The sequence below is a fragment of the Coregonus lavaretus genome (assembly GCF_964263955.1).
Source record: "Coregonus lavaretus genome assembly, chromosome: 6".
In the NCBI taxonomy this organism is placed as follows: Eukaryota; Metazoa; Chordata; class Actinopteri; order Salmoniformes; family Salmonidae; genus Coregonus; species Coregonus lavaretus.
The window spans coordinates 44,504,019-44,527,512 of NC_139993.1; the positions used below are offsets into that span (position 1 = coordinate 44,504,019).

Genomic DNA, 23,494 nt, shown 5'->3' on the forward strand with positions numbered 1-23,494 from the left:
ATATTTTTACATTTTAGTCATTTAGCAGACGCTCTTATCCAGAGCGACTTACAGGAGCAATTAGGGTTAAGTGCCTTGCTCAAGGGCACATCAACAGATTTTTCACCTAGTCGGCTCTGGGATTAGAACCAGCGACCTTTTGGTTACTGGCACAACGCTCTTAACCACTAAGCTACCTGCCGTCATATGTAGTGAGGACCAGCCAACAAGAGCGTACAGGTCACAGTGGTGGGTAGTATATGGGGCTTTGGTGACAAAATGGATGGCACTGTGATAGACTACATCCAATTTGCTGAGTAGAGTGTTGGAGGCTATTTTGTAAATGACATCGCCGAAGTCAAGGATCGGTAGGATAGTCAGTTTTACGAGGGCATGTTTGGCAGCATGAGTGAAGGAGGCTTTTTTGCGAAATAGGAAGCCGATTCTAGATTTAACTGTGGATTGGAGATGCTTAATGTGTGTCTGGAAGGAGAGTTTACAGTCTAACCAGACACCTAGATATTTGTAGTTGTCCACATACTCTAGGTCAGACCCGTCGAGAGTAGTGATTCTAGTCGTTACTAGTGTTTAAGAGCAGTTGGAGGCTACTGAAGGAGTGTTGTATGGCATTGAAGCTCGTTTGGAGGTTTGTTAACACAGTGTCCAATGAAGGGCCAGATGTATACAAAATGGTGTCGTCTGCGTAGAGGTGGATCTGAGAGTCACCAGCAGCAAGAGCGACATCATTGATATTCACTGAGAAAAGAGTCGGCCCAAGAAATGAACCCTGTGGCACTCCCATAGAGACTGCCATAGATCCAGACAACAGGCCCTCCGATTTGACACATTGAACTCTATCTGAGAAGTAGTTGGTGAACCAGGCGAGGCAGTCATTTGAGAAACCAAGGCTATTTAGTCTGCCAATAAGAATGCGGTGGTTGACAGAGTCGAAAGCCTTGGCCAGGTCGATGAAGACGGCTGCACAGTACTGTCTATTATCGATCGCGGTTATAATATCGTTTAGGACCTTGAGCGTGGTTGAGGTGCACCCATGACCAGCTCAGAAACCGGATTGCATAGCGGAGAAGGTACGGTGGAATTCAAAATGGTCGGTGATCTGTTTAACTTGGCTTTCAAAAACTTTCGAAAGGCAGGGCAGGATGGATATATGTCTGTAACAGTTTGGATCTAGAGTGTCACCCCCTTTTGAAGAGGGAGATGACCGCGGAAGCTTTCCAATCTCTGGGGATCTCAGACATTACGAAAGAGGTTGAACAGGCTAGTAATAGGGGTTGCGACAATTTCGGCGGCTAGTTTTAGAAAGAAAGGGTCCAGATTGTCTAGCCCAGATGATTTGTAGGGGTCCAGATTTTGCAGCTCTTTCAGAACATCAGCTGTCTGAATTTGTGTGAAGGAGAAGCGGGGGGGGGGGCATGGGCAAGTTGCAGCGGAGGGTGCAGAGCTGGTGGCCGGGGTAGTGGTAGCCAGGTGGAAAGCATGGCCAGCCGTAGCAAAATGCTTGTTGAAATTCTCGATTATTGTAGATTTATCGGTGGTGATAGTGTTTCCTAGCCTCAGTGCAGTGGGCAGCTGGGAGGAGGTGCTCTTATTCTCCATGGACTTTAGTGTCCCAAAACTTTTTGGAGTTAGTGCTACAGGATGCATATTTCTGTTTGAAAAAGCTAGCCTTTGCTTTCCTAACTGCTTGTGTAGATTGGTTCCTAACTTCCCTGAAAAGTTGCATATCGCAGGGGCTATTCGATGCTAATGCAGTACGCCACAGGATGTTTTTGTGCTGGTCAAGGGCAGTCAAGTCTGAGGAGAACCAGGGGCTATATCTGTTCTTAGTTCTGTGTTTTTTGAATGGGGCATGTTTATTTAAGATTGAGAGGAAATTCCTTTTAAAGAACAACCAGGCATCCTCTACTGACCGAATGAGATCGATATCCATCCAGGATACCTGGGCCAGGTCAATTAGGAAGGCCTGCTCGCTAAAGTGTTTTAGGGAGCGTTTGACAGTGATTAGGGGTGGTCGTTTGACCGCGGACCCATTACGGACGCAGGCAATAAGGCAGTGATCGCTGAGATCCTGGTTGAAGACAGCGGAGGTGTATTTAGAGGGTAAGTTAGTCAGGAAGATATCTATGAGGGTGCCCATGTTTACGGATTTAGGGTTGTACCTGGGAGGTTTGTTGATAATTTGTGTGAGATTGAGGGCATCTAGTTTGGATTGTAGGATGGTCGGGGTGTTTAGCATATCCCAATTTAGGTCACTAAGCAGTACGAACTCTGAGGATAAATGGGGGGCAATCATATGGTGTCCAGGGCACAAATGGTGTCCAGGGCACAGCTGGGGGCTGAGGGGGGTCTGTAGCAAGCGGCAACAGTGAGAGACTTATTTCTGGAAAGGTGGATTTTTAGAAGTAGAAGCTCAAACTGTTTGGGCACAGACCTGGATAGTATGATAGATTGTAACTCCACCCCCTTTGGCAGTTCTATCTAAACAGAAAATGTTGTAGTTGGGGATGGAAATTTCAGAATTTTTGGTGGCCTTCCTAAGCCAGGATTCAGACCCTGCTAGAACATCAGGGTTGGCGGAGTGTGCTAATGCAGTGAATAACTCAAACTTAGGAAGGAGGCTTCTGATGTTAACGTGCAGAAAACCAAGGCTTTTACGGTTACAGAAGTCAACAAATGATAGCTCCTGGGGAGTAGGAGTGATACTGAGGGCTGCATGGCCTGGGTTAGCCTCTACATCACCAGAGGAACAGAGGAGGACTAGAATAAGGATACGGCTAAAGGCTTTAAGAACTGGTCTTCTAGTGCGTTGGGTACAGAGAATAAAGGGGGCAGATTTCCGGGCGTTGTAGAAAAGATTCAGGGCATTATATACAGACAAGGATATGGAAGGATATGAGTACAGTGGAGGTAAACCTAAGCGTTGGGTAACAATGAAAGCGATAGCATCACTGGAGGCACCGATTGAGCCGGTCTCGGCGTGTATGGGGGGTGGAAAAAATGAACTATTTGAGGCAGTTTGAGAGGGACTTGGGGTTCTACAGTGAAATTGTATAATAAGAACTAACTGGAACAGCAATAGGCAAGGCATATTGACATGGGAGAGAGGCATAAAGCAATCACAGGTGTTATTAGAGAGAGCTAAGACAACAGCTGGTAATGGCGATAAAGTTTGGGCTTAGGCTAAATAGATAAACAGGACAGGGTACCGTGTAAAGGAACAGTCCAGCAGGCATCAGCTGTGCAGCTGAGTGATCATAAGGTCCAGTGAACAGCAATATGTGAGTCCGAGAACAGTTCGAATTGGTGCTACAGCACAGCGAGCAGGAAGCACTGTTGTTGTTTGCGTGTGCTAGCGGGCCGGGGCTAGCAGATGGATCTTCGTGGTCGTCGCAACGGGAAGCCTGTTGAAACCACAGACGATTACGTCGGCAGACCAGTCGTGATGTCTCCTGAGTGGCGCAGTGGTCTAAGGCACTGCATCGCAGTGCTAACTGTGCCACTAGAAATCCTGGTTCGAATCCAGGCTCTGTCGCAGCCGGCCGCGACCGGGAGACTCATGGGCGGCGCACAATTGGCCCAGCGTCGTCCAGGGTAGGGGAGGGAATGGCCGGCAGGGATGTAGCTCAGTTGATAGAGCATGGCGTTTGCAACGCCAGGGTTGTGGGTTCGATTCCCACGGGGGGCCAGTATAAAAAAACATGTATTCACTAACTGTAAGTCGCTCTGGATAAGAGCGTCTGCTAAATGACTAAAATGTAAATGTAAAATGTGATGGATCGGCGGGGCTCCGTGTCGACTCTAGGAGGTCCCGTCCGGTTGACAGAGAGGTAGATAGCCGGGAGATGTGCCTGACTCAAGGCTAGCTCAAGGCTGATTAGCCAACAACAACGTTCATTTGGTTGCAGCTAGCTAGTTGCGATTACCCAGTGTTAAAGGTCCAGTGATTCAGTGATTCCGGCAGAAATCCGATAGGTTCTGGGTCGATAACGCGCTGTGCAGACAGTGCAGACTGGCCGATAATAGTCCAGGCTAGAGCTGGCTGGTAGGTAGTGCAGGCCACGGACAATGGTGAAAAAACGCTAACGGTGGCTAATAGCAAGTAGCTAGTTAGCTGGTTAGCTGGCTACTCCCGTCCGGTAGACAGAGATGTAGATAGCCGGGATATGGGCCTGCTCGAGGCTAGCTCAAGGCTAACTGGTGCTTCGGGCAGTGGTGATTGGCCTACAGCAACATCCATTCAACATCCATTCGGTTGCGGCTAGCAAGATCCGGTGTTAAGGTCCAGTGATTCAGTTATTCCGGCAGAAAATCCGATGTTCTGGGTGAAAACCGCTAACGGTGGCTAATAGCATGTAGCTAGTTAGCTGGCTGGCTGGCTAGTTTCAACTGGAGATTATAGATAAAGATGAGTAAATAATAGAATCCATTCCACATTGAGTGAGGCGGGTTGCAGGAAAGTATATTTAGTAGAAGGATGAAAAGTGTGATAGGGAAATATATACGTAAAATACAAAAAACAGGCTATTTACATGGACACACAAGAGAACACGACCGCACTGCTACGCCATCTTGGATATGCTGGATATTGTGAACAGCAATATGTGAAGAACACAAGTAGCTTGCACACACAGGGTTGGAGTTCAACAAATGTTTACAGCTTATTACTAGCAGACATATTCCCTCAGTCAGAAGTAATAGTCCAGCTCGCCAACAGTGGACATTTACAGTAGACCGTATACAACTTAAACACCAGGGTAGGGGTAGACGTTATGTGAATGCCCTGGCGGAAATGGAGTTGTAGTATAAAACGTCAATGATCCCCAAGGCAGTCGATTAGTCATGCGGCAGAATAATTCCCAATAACAGACGTTTTAGTACTAAAGCCAGACATTTAGTCCAGAACAATACTCGGACAAACAGGGTTTTTGTAATGATCTAATGATCTAGGATGTTAAAACCAAGCAGTAGGAGGGCTAGCTGGTCTCCCAGGGAGCTGGGGAACAAATTGCCGTTCAGTCATTCTGCAGGAGGAGGTCTGTTCTCTGTCAGAGCTGATTCCTAAACACTCAGACTGCTGAGTCCCCTGGGCTTCCCTGGTGCTGCAGGGCTCTGAGACATACATCCTCTCCCTGCAGATGGAGCAGTGTTAACAGGACAGTTCTATGAGTGAGGAGAGGAGCGCTCTCTGCCTGGCTGCTCCCTCCCAGGGTTTAACCCCCTGACTGACTCCAACCCTCCACCCCGCCCCACTGCCCCCCTCTTAACCCCTGGCTGTACACCCTTCGTCTGCTCTGGCTCCTCCTGCCAGACAGGTTTTGTAAACACGCACCTCAGCACAACGAGGCTCCAGACACCAGCATACACACACACACACACACAACACCCAGACAAACACACACACACACACAAAACACCCAGACAAACACACACACAATACCCAGACAAACACACACACACACAACACCCAGACAAACACACACACACAACACCCAGACACACACACACACACACACACACACACACACACACACAAACACCCACGCATGCACACACAGACCATGGCTCCAGACACCATAGCACACAGGTATGTTAAGTAGAAAATGTAATTTACCTCTGGAAGTGTCTGCTCCTCCCCAGCCCTCCCCACCACTCTGCCCTAGTTCCCTAGCCCTGCTCTGACTCCCATTGTGGTTTCTGTCTCTCTGCTGGTGCCTACCGTGTCTGCTTCTCATCAACACCTCTGTCTGTCACACAGACACACACGGCTCCATTTTACAATCTGAGTTTGGCCTATGTGACTACCCAACGTCAACAGTGAAGAGGCGACTCCGGGATGCTGACCTTCTAGGCAGAGTTGCAAAGAAAAAGCCATATCTCAGACTTCCCATCTTAATCTTTTCATTTTATAGGCCAGTCTGAGATATGGCTTTTTCTTTGCGACTTTGCCTAGAAGGGCAGCATCCCGGAGTCGCCTCTTTGCTGTTGACGTTGAGACTGGTGTTTTGCGGGTACTATTTATTGAAGCTGCCAGTCGAGGACCTGTGAGGCGTCTGTTTCTCAAACTAGACACTCTAATGTATTTATCCTCGTGCTCAGTTGTGCACCGGGGCCTCCCACTCCTCTTTCGATTCGGGTTAGAGTCAGTTTGCGCTGTTCTGTGAAGGCAGTAGTACACAGCGTTGTACGAGATCTTCAGTTTCTTGGCAATTTCTCGCATGGAATAGAACAAGAATACACTGAGTTTCAGAAGAAAGTTATTTGTTTCTGGCCATTTTGAGCCTGTAATCGAACCCACAATTGCTGATGCTCCAGATACTCAACTAGTCTCAAGAAGGCCAGTTTTATTGATTATTTAATCAGCACAACTGTGCTAACATAATTGCAAAAGGGTTTTCTAATGATCAATTAGCCTTTTAAAATGATAAACTTGGATTAGCAAACACAATGTGCCATTGGAACACATTTTACATTTACATTTACATTTTAGTCATTTAGCAGACGCTCTTATCCAGAGCGACTTACAGTTAGTGAATACATATATATATTTTTTTTTTATCAAACCCACAACCCTGGCGTTGCAAACGCCATGCTCTATCAACTGAGCTACATCCCTGCCGGCCATTCCCTCCCCTACCCTGGACGACGCTGGGCCAATTGTGCGCCGCCCATGAGTCTCCCGGTCGCGGCCGGCTGCGACAGAGCCTGGATTCGAACCAGGATCTCTAGTGGCACAGTTAGCACTGCGATGCAGTGCCTTAGACCACTGCGCCACACAGGACTGATGGTTGCTGATAATGGGCCTCTACGCCTATGTAGATACAGTGAGGGGAAAAAGTATTTGATCCCCTGCTGATTTTGTACGTTTGCCCACTGACAAAGACATGATCAGTCTATAATTTTAATGGTAGGTTTATTTGAACAGTGAGAGACAGAATAACAACAACAAAATCCAGAAAAACGCATGTCAGAAATGTTATAAATTGATTTGCATTTTAATGAGGGAAATAAGTAAGTCGCTTTGGATAAAAGCGTCTGCTAAATGGCTTATTATTATTATTATTATTATTATTATTATTTATTATTATAAGTATTTGACCCCTCTGCCAAACATGACTTAGTACTTGATGGCAAAACCCTTGTTGGCAATCACAGAGGTCAGACGTTTCTTGTAGTTGACCACCAGGTTTGCACACATCTCAGGAGGGATTTTGTCCCACTCCACTTTGCAGATTTTCTCCAAGTCATTAAGGTTTCGAGGCTGACGTTTGGCAACTCTAATATTCAGCTCCCTCCACAGATTTTCTATGGGATTAAGGTCTGGAGACTGGCTAGGCCACTCCAGGACCTTAATGTGCCTCTTCTTGAGCCACTCCTTTGTTGCCTTGGCCATGTGTTTTGGGTCATTGTCATGCTGGAATACCCAGCCACGACCCATTTTCAATGCCCTGGCTGAAGGAGGTTCTCACCCAAGATTCGATGGTACGTGGCCCCGTCCATCGTTCCTTTGATGCGGTGAAGTTGTCCTGTCCCCTTAGCAGAAAAACACCCCCAAAGCATAATGTTTCCACCTCCATGTTTGACGGTGGGGATGGTGTTCTTGGGGTCATAGGCAGCATTCCTCCTCCTCCAAACACGGCGAGTTGAGTTGATGCCAAAGAGCTCGATTTTGGTCTCATCTGACCACAACACTTTCACCCAGTTCTCCTCTTAATCATTCAGATGTTCATTGGCAAACTTCAGACGGGCCTGTATATGTGCTTTCTTGAGCATGGGTACCTTGCGGGCGCTGCAGGATTTCAGTCCTTCACGGCGTAGTGTGTTACCAATTGTTTTCTTGGTGACTATGGTCCCAGCTGCCTTGAGATCATTGACAAGATCCTCCCGTGTAGTTCTGCGCTGATTCCTCACCGTTCTCATGATCATTGCAACTCCACGAGGTGAGATCTTGCATGGAGCCCCAGGCCGAGGGAGATTGACAGTTATTTTGTGTTTCTTCCATTTGCGAATAATCGTGGTATAGGCAGGCATAAGCTACAGACACCGAACACAATTTAATTTGATCAATGGCAATTTGAATGCACAGAGATACCTTGATGAGATCCTGAGGCCCGTTGTCATGCCATTAATCTGCGCAATCACCTCGTGTTTCAGCATGATAATGCACGGCCCAATGTCGCTAGGATCTGTACACAATTCCTGGAAGCTAAAATGTCCCAGTTCTTCCATGGCCTGCATACTCACCAGACATGTCACCCATTGAGCAAGTTTGGAATGTTCTGGATCGATGTATATGACCAGCATGTTCCAGTTCCCACCAATATCCAGCAACTGAAGCAACAGCCATTGAAGAGTGGGACAACATTCTACAGGCCACAATCAACATCCTGATCAACTCTATGCGAAGGATATGTTTTACGCTGCATGAGGCAAATGGTGGTCATACCAGATACTGACTGGTTTTCTGATTTAAAAAATGTAGGTACCTGTGACCAGTCCCAGGCATGTGAAATCCATAGATTAGGGCCTAATGATTTTATTTCAATTGACTAATTTCCTGATGTGAAATGTAACTCATTAAAATATTTGCAATTGTTGCATGTTGCGTTTTATATTTTTGATCAGTGTAGTTTAGCAGCTACTTCATCCATGCCCATATTGCTCCATTATCAGGCTCCCTCTGAGACACTCTGCAGGGGTGGAGGTGTCTGGAATGTGACAGGTAATTTTACAGGATGGACCCACTCTCACTCACTCGCAAGCCTCATCTCGATCTCTTTCGTTCTCTCTTTCTGTCTCTCACATGCACATGTTTCTCTCTCTCATCCATCATGCTTGCACTCTTGCTCCCTCTCCTGAGTGTCACTGCTTTTTTACTCTCTCTCTTTTCATCTCTCGGTCTCTCCCCCTCTATGCTTTAGTCTCATTTTATTTCCTCTGGGGCGGTTCTCAGAACTGGAACACCAGAGGAAAGACATTCCAGGTTGTGAGAGAAAGGAGTTTTACTCTACCTTTTTAACTCCATACAAACCAATACACATACCTGTCACTGTCTGTCTGTCTGTCTGTCTACACTAAGTAAAGCACAACACAGCAGTAGAGCATCCAGACCAGACCTGTCAGTGGCCTGTACTCTGTGTCAGTACACTGTGTCCTAACGCCTAGTGAAGGCCTACAAGAAGGGCCTGTCTGTAGCGGGGGGCAGAATGTAAATAGAACCAGCTCTCAGCCACAGACTACCTCCCAAATGGCATCTTATTGCCTATTTAGTGCACTACCTTTGATCAGGGCTCATAGGGCTCTGGTCAAAAGAAGTGCGCTATACAGTGCATTCGGAAAGTATTCAGACCTCTTAACTTTTTCTGCATTTTGTTACAGCCTTAAATTGTTTTTTTTCCCCCTCATCAATCTACACACAATATCCCATAATGACAAAGCAAAAACAGGTTTTTAGAAACTTTTGCAAATGTATTAAAAAATAAAAACTGCTATCACATTTACCTAAGTATTCAGACCCTTTACTCAGTACTTTGTTGAAGCACCTTTGGCAGCGATTACAGCCTCAAGTCTTCTTGGGAATGACGCTACACACCTGTATTTAGGGAGTTTATCCCATTCTTCTCTGCAGATTGGGACCTCTCAAGCTCTGTCAGGTTGGATGGGGAGTGTCGCTGCACAGCTATCGATCGGGTTCAAGTCCGGGATCTGGCTGGGCAACTCAAGGACATTCAGAGACTTGTTCCGAAGCCACTCCTGCATTGTCTTGGCTGTGAGCTTAGGGTCGTTATCCTGTTGGAAGGTGAACCTTCGCCCCAGTCTGAGGTCCTGAGCGCTCTGAAGCAGGTTTTCATCAAGGATCTCTCTGTACTTTGCTCCGTTCATTTTTCCCGCGATCCTGACTAGTCTCCCAGTCCCTGCCGCTGAAACACATCCCCACAGCATGATGCTGCCACCATCATGCTTCACCGTAGGGATGGTATTGGTCAGGTGATGAGCAGCGCCTGGTTTCCTCCAGACCTGACACTTGGCATTCAGGCCAAAGAGTTCAGTCTTGGTTTCATCAGACCAGATAATCTTGTTTCTCATGGTCTGAGAGTCCTTTAGGTGCCTTTTGGCAAATTTCAAGTGGGCTGTCGTGCCTTTTACTGAGGAATGGATTCCGTCTGGCCACTCTACCATAAAGGCCTGATTTGGTTGGGTGCTGCAGAGATTGTTGTTCTTCTGGAAGGTTCTCACATCTCCACAAAGGAACTCTGGAGCTCTGTCAGAGTGACCATCGGGTTCTTGGTCACCTCCCTGACCAAGGCCCTTCTCCCCCGATTGCTCAGTTTGGCCGCCAGCTGTAGGAAGAGTCTTGGTTGTTCCAAACTTCTTCTATTTAAGAATGATGGAGGCCACTGTGTTCTTAGGGACCTTCAATGCTGCAGAAATGTTTTGGTACCCTTCCCTAGATCTGTGCCTCGACACAATCCTGTCCCTGAGCTCTACGGATAATTCCTTCGACCTCATGGCTTGGTTTTTGCTCAGACATGCACTGTCAACTGTGGGACCTTATATAGACAGGTGTGTGCCTTTCCAAATCATGTCCAATCAATTTAATATACCACAGGTGGACTCCAATCAAGTTGTAAAAACATCTCAAGGATGAAGAATCGGAACAGGATGCATGCACCTGAGCTCAATTTCGAGTCTTATAGCAAAGGGTCTGAATACTTATGTAAATAAGGTATTTCCGTTTTTTCTAAAAAGCTGTTTTCACTTTGTCATTATGGGGTATTGTGTGTAGGTTGATGAGGAAAAACATTTATTTAATCAATTTTAGAATAAGGCTGTAATGTAACAAAATGTGGAAAAAGTGAAAGGGTCTGAATTCTTTCCGAATGCACTTTATATGGAATAGGGTACCATTTGGGACATACACAGAGACTGGTGGAGGTTTGAGAGGTTAGTGTAGAGAAGAGCTGAAGAAGAGAAGTGTCTCTTTCAGTTAGACATCAAGGCCAGATTAAATCACAGACCAGTCAGACCAACCAGAGCCGACTAAACGAAAGCGACTCCGACCTGCACAACACACCCAGAGCCGCATAGCTGACGAGGACAAGGGAGGCAGGCAAACAGACGTAGGTAAATGCAGACTGACTGTAAGATGGAGAGTTGGATCTGGAGAAAGTGTGTTATACACTACTCCTCTCCCTGGCTGTCTCTCCAGAACACTACGCCCCAACAATCACCTATATTGTATTGTACTGATGTAACGCTGTTCTACCTCTCTTCTGGTTTGCTCTCTCTCTGTCCCCTTTCTGTCCTCTCCTCCCTCCCCCCTCTTTCTGGGTCAGTATTGAGGCTGTAGTAGATAATGGGTGGTGACAGAGTGAGGGAAGATGGACAGACTTGGAAAAGCAGAAAACACAGCCAGTTAGAAATCACAACCCTTTCTTCCCTTTCTCCCACTTCTCAACTAAATTCAATAAAAATGTGTTTTTGTCTCAGGCAAATCAGCCACATCGGACGGTTCGTGTATCCCCTAACAGATGTGGCAATGTCCAACCCCAGCCAAAGGAAAACTAGCTTAGTGGTGTGTGTGTGTTGAAACTGTGCCTATATGTTCTGGAACTGCCCTGGCTTGTCTCCCTCTCCCAGCCTTACACGATGGAAACAGTGGGACCTCCATCAGTCTCTCTGGCTGCTCACCTTGCTAATGGTTATTAATAGGCAGCTGACCTATGACTTTGGCCACAAACCTCTGTTTCTCTCTCAGCCATATGCTCCCATTCACTTACACAACGAGCTGTTAATGGAGCAGTCACGGAACGAGACATTATCTCACCATCTCGCCCTTTCTCTCTGTTACAGTATTACTGAATTAGGACTGTCCCCATTTAGTCAACTGGACGATTGTTTAGTCGATAGGCTGTTGGTCGAGCTAGGATTTTTTTAGTCCAGCAGTCGCAAATATAATTGTTTTTATGGGACATAATTTGCACCCGTCTCAGTAGATTATTCCATTGAGGAGGCCGCGGGGATGCCATGGTCCAAGAATAAGGGGAGTGTGGCGCAGATGCAGAAGGCACGTCTCTCTCCAGAATGTGCTCTCTCTCGCCATTTTGTGCATATTCATTGTTTCATAACTTCATTGTGTGCATTGTTTGCTGTGTCTATCAATTCCCCATTACATATATCACAAGTAGTAGCCTATATTTACCGTTAATTCCCATAATTTCTCATCTGCAATGTTTGTTTGGTTAAGGTAATTTGTGTTTGCAGAACTCACAACCTATGCTACACTTTTTTGGGGGGTTGGGAAGAGGGCGAGAGCTGCTCTGGCCACTCAGTCTGACAATCATGAATGAGAAGGATTGTGTTATCGCTGCTGCTATCAACCAGTGTTAAAGTTAACTAAATGTTAAAGTTAGTATTTAAATACTTGTGTGTATTTATTTTAGCAAGCAAAAAATGTATAGGCCTATTTTAACCTGATTTTTAACACTGGAAAGGCTTTTTCTAAATGAAAAAAAGTATCCATGTGACATTGTTACATACAAGGATATACCTTGTCATTTAAAATGATTAATTTAAAAAATAGAATGCCGTTTTTATGACGTGCACGGTGCGCACCAGAAAAAGACCGGTAGCCTTCATGTGTAACTTGTTGTTTATGTTGGGAGTTCACTAATGAAATGCAAGACTGAATAAAATTACGGAATAAAAATTTAGCGAAATGAGAAGGAGTAGGCTTCAACGAGCAACCAGCTGTTGTTTTATATGAATGGAGTTGGGGAGAAAGCGCAGCATGTGACCTCAAAAGCCTAGCTAGCTTAATAAATTACAATCTGTTACGACAGGTTTTGTAGACTTTACCCTTTGCCAAAGTTTCAGAATATTGCGTTGTTTCGGAGTGCAAGGGCGAATTGAGTTAATGCACACAAACACTTCAGAGTAGTCGCTATAACGTGCCAATAGGATCTCGCTAGCTCGTGCTTGGCTCTGCCCACCTCCTTGCTTGTTCTGCCCACTATGATTCATTTGCTCCCATTGGAAACGACAGGCTGTGGTCTATGTTGGGTTAGTTATACAAATATTTGGTTATATGGTACTATATGGGATGATAAATAACACTGGCTGCTACAAGTTAGCTAGTCTTGGCTGTAGCAGAGTTGCCTTGGGGTCTCTCTCGCTCTCCGTCTGCTCGCTACACACACCGCCCTATATACCTCTGACCGCAGCTGCAGCAATAGAGCGCCAGATTCTCCCTCGAGCATCAGTGCTCAGGTTAAAAACATGCTTTTTAATAAACACATGAATTTCGAATATCCAGATATCTGGCAAAAATGAATAATACTGTTTGAATAGTGAAATTATTTCCAACCCCCATTCCTACGCCATATATAGAGATATGAAATCTTTTTTTATATATATATATATATATATATATATATATATATATATATATATATATATATATATATATATATATATATATATGTGTGTGTGGCTGGATGCCCTCCATCTTTCCCCTTCATTTTTTATTGAAGTCATCAGATTTGTGTATGAGTCATGCCCAGCTGTGATTCAGATGGAGCAGGTTCCATCTATGTGTCAGTGTCCAGTCTGATGGATGGCAACACCAGGAAGAGAGGGGCCATATTTGGAAGATATATTTTATCTATATTTTTTTAGAGACTATGTTTTTCCCAGCCTGGCGGTTCCAGCTTCCAACATCCCATCTGGCCTTCAGACATTCCCAGTCCGCTTCCAAACCCCCCAAACACACAACACATCCATCTCCCGAAAGAACAGAGGGAGTAGGAGAGAAGAGAGGGATCAGAGGAAGGGGAGAGGATGCTTTAGCACAGTTGTAAAAAGGTTTACTACAAACATGGCCATGTCAGAACCCTACTGTTCACACACACACACACACACTTGGTCCCGTCCCGTCACGCACCCTCAACATGTTAGCAATTACTTGGAACAGTCAGAGGAGAGAGCAAAGGATCAACAGCCCAGGCAACCTCCACACGCTAGACACCCTGTCATACTAACAACTAACTGATAGAACCAGAGATGGAAGGGAGAGGGAAAGTGGGGTTATAGTGGTCACCTCTTCCTGAGTAGGGGGATTTAAGTCATTGTGTAAACTAGCGCTGGGGGAAATGATAGTCGACCGAGTCCTTCGCCACCGAGCGAGGGAGAGAGACGAGAGAGGAAGGGGGGAGCGAGAGAGGAAGGGGGAAGCGAGAGAGGAAGGGGGAAGCGAATGAGGAGTAGAGAGAGAAACTGTCCAAAAGACTTATGTTGTGAAAGTCAATCTAAACCACAACTGTAATTGGTCCTAGAGCCGACCTGTAGGATGAAGAAGAGGAAAACGGGAACGAGAGGAAGAGGAAGAGCGCTATAAGGATATGGTTTTGGGTCTCTGGTTGGATCTCCCAAACCCAGAAAGCCTTTTAAGAGACTGGAGTCAAGATGTTTTGGTTCTTCTACTGTGTGTGTGCGTGTAGACTGGAACCCTAGTTGAGTTTCAGTTTCAAATGTGGGAGTCTCAGAGTAGTAGGGTGTGGCCCCACTCTGCCTTCACCCTCCACCAAAATCAATCACTCTTTGTGTGGCGTAAGCCCTAGCATGTCTCACACACTCACACAAAGCTCCCTCGTGGGCTTCACCATGTTTGTTTGTGTCTACAAGGCCTCCCTTACTCTCTCCATCACACACACTCACTCTCAAGATAACAACTGTCCTCTCACCCCGAACACAACCTCTATGTACTCCGCTACACACACACACACACACACAGTGCCCTCTGACTCTTGGTTTGTGTGTGCCTGTGTCTTGCGTCTGTCCTCTTCCTGCTCTCCTTCCTCTAACTCTTTGTTCCTCCTCTCTCCTTTCCTACCAGAGTAGTTTTGACTCCACACACTCAACTCATCTCTGTTTGATTATTCCTTAACATATAACAGATCTTTGAATGAGCTCTGGAATGGCTCTAACACCTCTTTTCATCTGCTATATCACTCTCATCTCTAAAAATCGTTTCTATCTGACAAATTCCATGACGTACAGTAAGGCATTGTTGGCAGAATAGATGGATACAGTTCAATGCATGATTTATATAATTAATCAATACATTTCTTGGTAGTCCCCAAAAAAGATTGCAATCAGGTTGTAAATCACAGCTGTTCTGGCACATTGTTTGCTGCTTCCACCCATTCGGGATGAACTGTTTCAGTTCCAATGACTCAATATTTTGAAACAAAAATGGACGACTGTAACTAAGGCTGGGAATGTCAATACAATCAAACTAGCAAGGGCAATGATCACAAGTCAGTCATAACGTGGCTAATAGGCTAACGCACATGTGTCGAACACAAGGCCCGCGGGCCGTATAGGACACACAAGCGCGTATAAATGAGTCAACAGTTGAGTCATCTACTTTATGAAATTACAAACTGATGCACTAGCATCGGTGAATTCAATTTAAATTACGCTGCTTTCGTGTCCGGTTTACAGCGTGCAGCGGAGGGAAAGTGTACAGAAACAAAACACCATGCAATGGAGAAACATGTAGGCCTATTACAGCAACATTTGAGCAGTAGCCTAGGCTGGCTACTCAACTACAATACATTTTGAGTGCACTATACAACAATGCTGCATTCAACCGCACCGGTGAGCCATGCAGTGCAAAAAAAATGTAAAACATGTTTTAAGTTTAACAACAACCTATAACTACGTTTTTGTTATTTGGAGTTAATACTTTTTGATTAGCATCGCAGCAAGCATAGCAGCAAAGGCTGGACACATTTTATTTATCTCTTGTTTTAATATTGTAGCGACCCGCACAGACAGCTGTGTGTTATGTGTTAGGCTAGTAGATGCTTGTGTTGTACCTACCAGTACCCAGTGTTCGCGGGGTCCGACATGTCAATCAACCTGCTATCTGCCAATCACGGGAATGCCTGGAATGTTCTGATGCCGGGCATCCTGGCGGTTGGCGGAGTGGCGTGGAGGGGGGTTGGGCAGGGGGATGGAGCATTGGAAGTTAAGACCAGGTTTAGCCTTTGTTCTCTCTCTTTACGTCTGGGCTTCACAAGAGAAGGTCATGATTGGCTTGTGGGTTATCTTTCATTTATTTGGCGTGGGCTACGGCCAAACAGTAGCCTGTGTAAAGTTGGTTTAATAAACCGTCCATTCGTAAACTCAATCCTCTGTCTGGACAGTTGTTCTTTTATGATCTAGTCAGGTCATTACAATATGTTAAAATGCTATATACAGCAGTAGACATTATAAAGGGCCATCTTTTTTCGAATAAAATAATGGGCAGTTTGGGTCGCAGTTGCACGTTTTTTTGTAAAAACAAATCTGGGCTTGTGTATCTATTTATGTAGATAGCTATTTATTTAGCAAGCTAAAAACACGGAGCCTAACGTTAGCTAGCTAGCTGCTGGGAGGATGTCATGTCATTGGAGGAGTGGGTGAGTGACTGACTTTTTCCCCTCATCGTTTTTCGCTGGCTACAGCTAGAGATTAAGGTGTCATTTGGTTAGCTAGCAAGAAATGTGAATCGCTTTGCTAGCTAGCTATACTGAACTTGGAACGACTGTTATCCACAGTTAGCATATCTCTTAGTTGTCAATCAAATGTATTTGGCACCGATCAAATGGTCTGGCAGGCAAGTTCCCATTCAGTTGGGACAAGCATGCATTGGCAGGCAAGCTGCAGAAGCACGAGCAGGCTACTATTCCCCATCGTTTATCAGTGCAATTTTGACGGCCAACTAACTGAACAGTTTGAGAGGGTTTATCTAATGTTCTCTTGTTAGATTTTAGCTCATCTCGCTCTGGCTAGCATTAGTTGTTCATCTTGTTGATGTGCACAAGCAACTGAGGGCGAGTGAGTCAACCGTTTCATGGTTGTTTGATCAATAGGACTGTGAAGTTCCCAAATGTAAGAGGACACCTGTGGTATTTACAGAAATCCATTCAGGTGTATTTTGTGGCTTTTGGCGAATGCATTCTAATGATCTAAAGTCGCGCTGTTGCTACTGACTGTAAACACACAATCCAGTTAAAAGTGAATGAAGGCAGGCCCGTGTGGCAAATGGCTTATTTGCATAATGTCCTACTGTAGCTCTGATTTGGCTATTGCTATAGAATTTTCACAAATGCCTTACTATATGTAATTCCCAAACATTCTATGAATTTATGAAGACGTGAAAATGACCATATCTAAGTGCTCCCTTGTCAGAAAATGTCATTTTTCCTGGGGGTGTATATAAACAGATTTTAAGATTTCATGTCACTAAAACATTGTCAGTTCCACTTTAAAGAGGTGATGGATTATAGGCTCAGGGGACAACACAGTGTGTGTACTTGTTTAACTATACTTGTGGGGACATTTTGTTAGTCCCCACAAGGGCAAATGCTATTTATAGAGGGGTTAGGGGTTAGGGAAAATAGGATTTTGAATGGGACTGAATTGTGTGTCTCCACAAGGTCAGTTATACGAGTGTGTGTGTGTGTGTGTGTATGTTGTGGCTGGGTAAACCGCTTGTGGTCAGAGCGAGAGCGTAAACCTGTTGTGTTTGTGGGCTGACCGCTCTGTGTGTTTAAGTTGCTCAGATTCACGAATGAATACACCTATTCCTCCAAAGTCTACGTTTGAATATTCTCCAAAACTTGGATGTCAAGTCATGTTTGTGCTGGGAACCACGAGCTCTTGTGTGTCTTACTGAGGTAGGGAGAGAGTGATGTTGGGGCCATGTGTGGCCCCTGTGGTGGGCAGCACAGGGAGCACCCCACTGTGAGGTATAGTTTTGGTTGGCCCCATGCCTGCTGTTATGGCCAGCCAACTCCACTAGCCATCTGTCTGTCTGTAGTTCAACTACAGGACCTTCACAAGCCACATCATCTAAAATTGTTTATGGATTGGTTAGGGTTGTTGTAGCCAGAGTGCTGACCCATTTTATGTCCCTCAACACGTGTTTCAGGTGAACTGGGAGCCAAGCACTTCTCCTTCTGCACAGAATGTACTGGACAAAACACACTGGATATAAACTCTCTCCCCCCCTCTTTATCCCTCCCTCTACCCCCTCTGTCCCTCCCTCTATCTCTCCCTCCCCTCTGTGTGTTTGTCAGATGAGTTAGTGCTGTGATTTGCTCTGATTTATCGATCGTTGAAAAACCCTCCGCCTCACGAAATGTTTTCATAACCTCTAGCCCTGCCCTCATTTTCTCTTTAAGATCTGCTTTAGCTGTTAAGACTGCCTATGTGAACTGTGTGGCTGTGCTCGTACGTGCATTCCCTATCCCCAGTCATACAGCATTAACAGATGTGCATCCACAGTGAGTGGAGAGTTTTCCATGGATCTCACTTGACAGCAGAGCATGTGTAAATGAAAGCAGTTTAACATAATTGTGAGTGGCGATATGAACGCTAGCAGACTGATATTATTAGCGTTCCAAGCCCCCAGTGTCATGGTGAGGGTTAGAGCGGTTGCTATCTGATGTATGGATGGAGGGTTGCGTTGGCTGTAGGAGGATGTGGTCAGAGTAGAATTACATTGTATTATCAGGGTTCTTTTTCTTCAAACAAGACGCCATGAATGGGACCCTCTATTCACTCAGAAACAACACCATTCACTATTGGTGGTCACAAAATGTGTGTGTGTGTGTGTGAGTAACATTCAGCCACTCACTGTAGAGCGTGTCACCACCTCATTATGTTGACTTGTTTATTTAACCCTAATCTGTCCTGGTTAATTTAACAACCATTTCTCATTCTCAGGCAGAAAGGATATTAGGAAACCAAAGCTTAAAGAAATAAACAGGAGCAAGAGTCGACACACACACCACCACCATATCTCGGATCTCTCCATCTGACCTCTCTCTCTCTCTCTCTCTCTCTCTCTCTCTCTCTCTCTCTCTCTCTCTCTCTCTCTCGCTCTCGCTCTCTCTGAAGTGTTAGAGAGGAATGCTGTGCTCTGAACTCAGTTTGTTGGCCTACTTGACTCCCTCTTTCCTCTTTTCCTCCCTCTCCTCTGGAACAATAAGAGTTATGGAAAAATTCCAGCTCGACCGAGAGAAGGAAGTTACTCCAGTGAAATACAGTAAATGTCCACTGACTCATTCCTGTTCCCTATATGCCCTTTATTGATCTAGAGGTACTTGAATGGTAAAGTTTCAGAAGCCCAATAAAGGCTCTAGCAGCAGTGAATGGACATGTACAGTGTAGCAGGCTACCTGTTGCTGAGCTCCTGTGTGTAGCTAGTTCCCTTTTCTCCTGCAGTCCAACTCAAACCATGAGTGACGTCCACATACAGCCCGTCTGTCTCAGGCTCTCTGTCTGAGGAATCCTTCTCACTCACACGGTACAGAGTCTCACGGTAAAGCTAGACCAATCTAGATCCCAGTCCCCTGGAGAAGCAGAGCGTTGCTAAACTCCTCTAACTCTTCTGCACCCAGAAAATAACTGCCTAACAGAACGTTCTAACCTCTCCTGCAGAGCAGAGCTCTCCCAGTTGCTCACATAGCTACACAACACAATGCAGGGAGCGAGAAAGAGAGGGGAGGGGGAGGGTGGGACAACAAACTTGGAGACATGCAGCTGCTTACCTCAGTGTGTGTTTGCAAGAGCGTATCCTGCAGCAGATGTAGGTGTGTGTCGTCAGTCAGTATGTCAGTCAGGCAATCCTCAGTGAGCCTCGGTGCTCCAGTTCAGTCCCCTCTTCAGGCTCTGCTCATCTACACTTCTCCCATCTTACACAGGTGCTCATCTCTGTCCTGTGGTTGGATCTCCAGAGCTTCAGAATCTAGAGGCTCGCTGTCTGAAGCCTGCTGCCCAGCAAAGTCTCCTCTCTGTGGGCTCAGTGAGGCTAGGGTTAGGGGTTAGAGCTGGAGCTCTCTGTCCATGGCTAAACTACCGGTTACTTCTACTTACTGAGCTCTGGTGCCTCAAGGTTTTCACAAAGGATTGGCTGGAGAGGGAAGGGAGGGAGAGAGGAGGGTTTGGGGGAGGGAGGCTGTTTTTCTACCTCCTTTTCTCCCTGTCTTTTTTAGAATGACCCAGCCCACCTCTGATGTCACTGGTCTGAGAAAAATAGTAAATATCAGAAGAACCTCCTCCTAAAAGTTTCACATCTTCCACCATTCCTGTCCCGGTTTCTTTTTTTTAAGGAAATCAGTTTGAACTCTCTTTGTTTGGGGGTAGGGACAGCAGACACACACACACACACAGGTCCAGGTCTGCCCCAGTAACCCCCATCGCACTAGTACTCCAAACTCACCAGCCTCTTTCTGGGTTACTCCTCTGTGCTTAGACCCCTCTGTGTGAGTCAGTCAGACTCCCTCCATCCCTTCCTCCCCAGGCTGTAGTGATAGAGTTCATGCTGTGCCACAGTAATCCTGATGTCGTCTCTGGGTTTACAGCAGCTTCCTTTAGACACTATGTAATACAGACAGCTGTGCGTGAGTGGATGTTTGTGTGGTGTTTGTAGGTCACACTGATTTGTAGAGAGATGCAAAGGAGACCCCAGGTGTATGGAGAGACCCTCTTCCTCACCTCCCCTCCTCCCTCCCTCAGCCATGTGAGATGTCAGAAAGAGAGCAGATGATGTACATGTAACCCACCAGATGGGGAGTTTCATGTCACACACACTTCCAGATAGAACGCTGGAATGAGAAGAAGGGAATCAGGGGAGAGTAAAGTAGGAGAAGAGGGCCCTTTTTTCCCTAGGACTTAGTAACTGCTTCCTGCTCTTGTCCCAGATTTGTGTGTGTGTCCACGTGCGTTCTGGGCAGACTTCACTCTTGCATGACTAACTGTGGTCATCCGCTATGAAATGACCAGTAATGGCGGTTAAGCCTTCACTGTCTCTACCGCTCTTTCTTCTTCCCTATATCTCCCTCCTTTCCTCCCCTTCTCTCTCTGCTTCTAATCAGAGTATGATGGTATGACAGTCATAAGGCTCTATGTTGAGTGGTGCTGGGAAAGGGGAGATGAATAGAACAGGGATAGAAGGCAGTAGAGAGGAGAAGATAATGACAGATACACGGAGAGGAAGATGTAGGAGACGGGCAGTTAAATGGTGCTGTAAATTCATCTCAATTTCCAGAGATGAAAACCAGCTACTGCCTTTGTCTCCTAATGATAATATTTGTGTAATGAGAGACTGAGAAGCTTAGAGCTGTAGTACTGCCAGGGAGAGAGAGACCGAGAAAGAGGGAGCTGGCTGGGCTCAGAAGAGGAGTGTTACAGCCTGAGTTTAAAATGTATTACATTTAGATTTTGCGTCACCGGCCTACACACAATACCCCATAATGTCAAAGTGGAATTATGTTTTAGAAATGTATACAAATTAATAAAAAATGAAAAGCTGAAATGTCTTGAGTCAATAAGTATTCAACACTTTGTTATGGCAAGCCTAAATAAGTTCAGGAGTAAAAATTAGCTTAATAAGTTGCATGGACTCTGTGTGTAACAATAGTGTTTAACATGATTTTTGATTGACTACTTCATCTCTGTACCCCACACATACAATTATCTGTATGGTCCCTCAGATGAGCAGTGAATTTCAAACGCAGATTAAATCACAAAGACCATGGAGGTTTTCCAATGCCTCGCAAAGAAGGCACCTGTTGGTAGATGGAAAGAAAATAAATCTGACATTGAGTATCCCTTTGCGCATGGTGAAGTTAATAATTACACTTTGGATGGTGTATCAATACACCCAGTCATTACAATGATACAGGCGTCCTTCCAAACACAGTTGCCAGAGAGGAAGGAACCCGCTCAGGGATTTCACCATGAGGCCAATGGTGACTTTAAAACAGAGTTGAATGGCTGTGATTGGAGAAAACTGAGAATGGATCAACAACATTGTAGTTACTCCACAGTACTAACCTAAATGACAGTGAAAAGAAGGAAGCCTGTACAGAATACAAATATTCCAAAACATGCATCCTGTTTGCAATGAGGCACTAAAGTAAAACTGCAAACGCTGTGGCAAAGAAATTAACTTTGTCCTGAATACAAAGCATTATGTTCGGGGCAAACACAACACAGCACTGAGTACCACTCTTCATATTTTCAAGCATGGTGGTGGCTGCATCATGTTATGGGAATGCTTGTTATCGGCAAGGACGAGGGAGCTTTTTAGGATGAAAAGAAACAGAATAGAGTTAAGCACAGGCAAAATCCTAAAGGAAAACCTGGTTCAGTCTGCTTTCCAACACACTGGGAGACATTCAACTTTCAGCAGGATAATAACCTAAAACACAAGGCCAAATATCCACTTGAGCTGGTGCAATCAATTACCTTCAGAAGTAACATAATTAGTTAAATAAAGTGTCACGTGATCTGTCACGTGATCTCAGTATATATACACCTGTTCTGAAAGGCCCCAGAGTCTGCAACACCACTAAGCAAGGGGCACCACCAAGCAAGCTGCACCATGAAGACCAAGGAGCTCTCCAAACAGGTCAGGGACAAAGTTGTGGATAAGTACAGATCAGGGTTGGGTTATAAAAAAATATCAGAAACTTTGAACATCCGACGGAGCACCATTTAAATCCATTATTAAAAAATGGAAAGAATATGGCACCACAACAAACCTGCCAAGAGAGGGCTGCCCACCAAAACTCACGGACCAGGCAAGGAGGGCATTAATCAGAGAGGCAACAAAGAGACCAAAGATGAAGGCGCTGCAAAGCTCCACAGCGGAGATTGGCGTATCCAATGTGCCCATAGGACCACTTTAAGCCGTACATTCCACAGAGCTGGGCTTTACGGAAGAGTGGCCAGAAAAAAGCCATTGCTTAAATAAAAAAAATAAGCAAACACGTTTGGTGTTTGCCAAAAGGCATGTGGGAGACTCCCCAAATATATGGAAGAAGGTACTCTGGTCAGATGAGACTAAAATTGAGCTTTTTGGCCATCAAGGAAAACGCCATGTCTGGCGCAAACCCAACACCTCTCATCATCCTGAGAACACCATCCCCACAGTGAAGCATGGTGGTGGCAGCATCATGCTGTGGGGATGTTTTTCATCAGCAGGGTCTGTCAAACTGGTCAGAATTGAAGGAATGGTGAATGGCGCTAAATACAGGGAAATTCTTGAGGGAAACCTGTTTCAGTCTTCCAGAGATTTGAGACTGGGACAGAGGTTCACCTTCCAGCAGGACAATGACCCTCAGCATACTGCTAAAGCAACACTCAAGTGATTTAAGGGGAAACATTTAAATGTCTTGGAACGGCCTAGTCAAAGCCCAGACCTCATTCCAATTGAGAATCTGTGGTATGACTTAAAGATTGCTGTACACCAGCGAAACCCATCCAACTTGGCCTCCCGAGTGGCGCAGTGGTCTAAGGCAGTGCTAGCTGTGCCACTAGAGATCCTGGTTCGAATCGAGCTCCAGGGATGTATCTCAGTTGGTGGAGCATGGCGTTTGCAACGCCAAGGTTGTGGGTTCGATTCCCACGAGGGGTATATACATTTTTTATTAAAAAT

The 23,494-nt window shown here is 45.5% G+C and overlaps 1 protein-coding gene across 1 annotated transcript in view; it reads left to right on the forward strand.

Moving 5' to 3' along the window:
- Positions 1-23,494, forward strand: part of LOC311131294 (ras-specific guanine nucleotide-releasing factor RalGPS2-like) — a 100,349-nt gene that overhangs the window by 68,475 nt on the left and 8,380 nt on the right. The window lies entirely within an intron of this gene.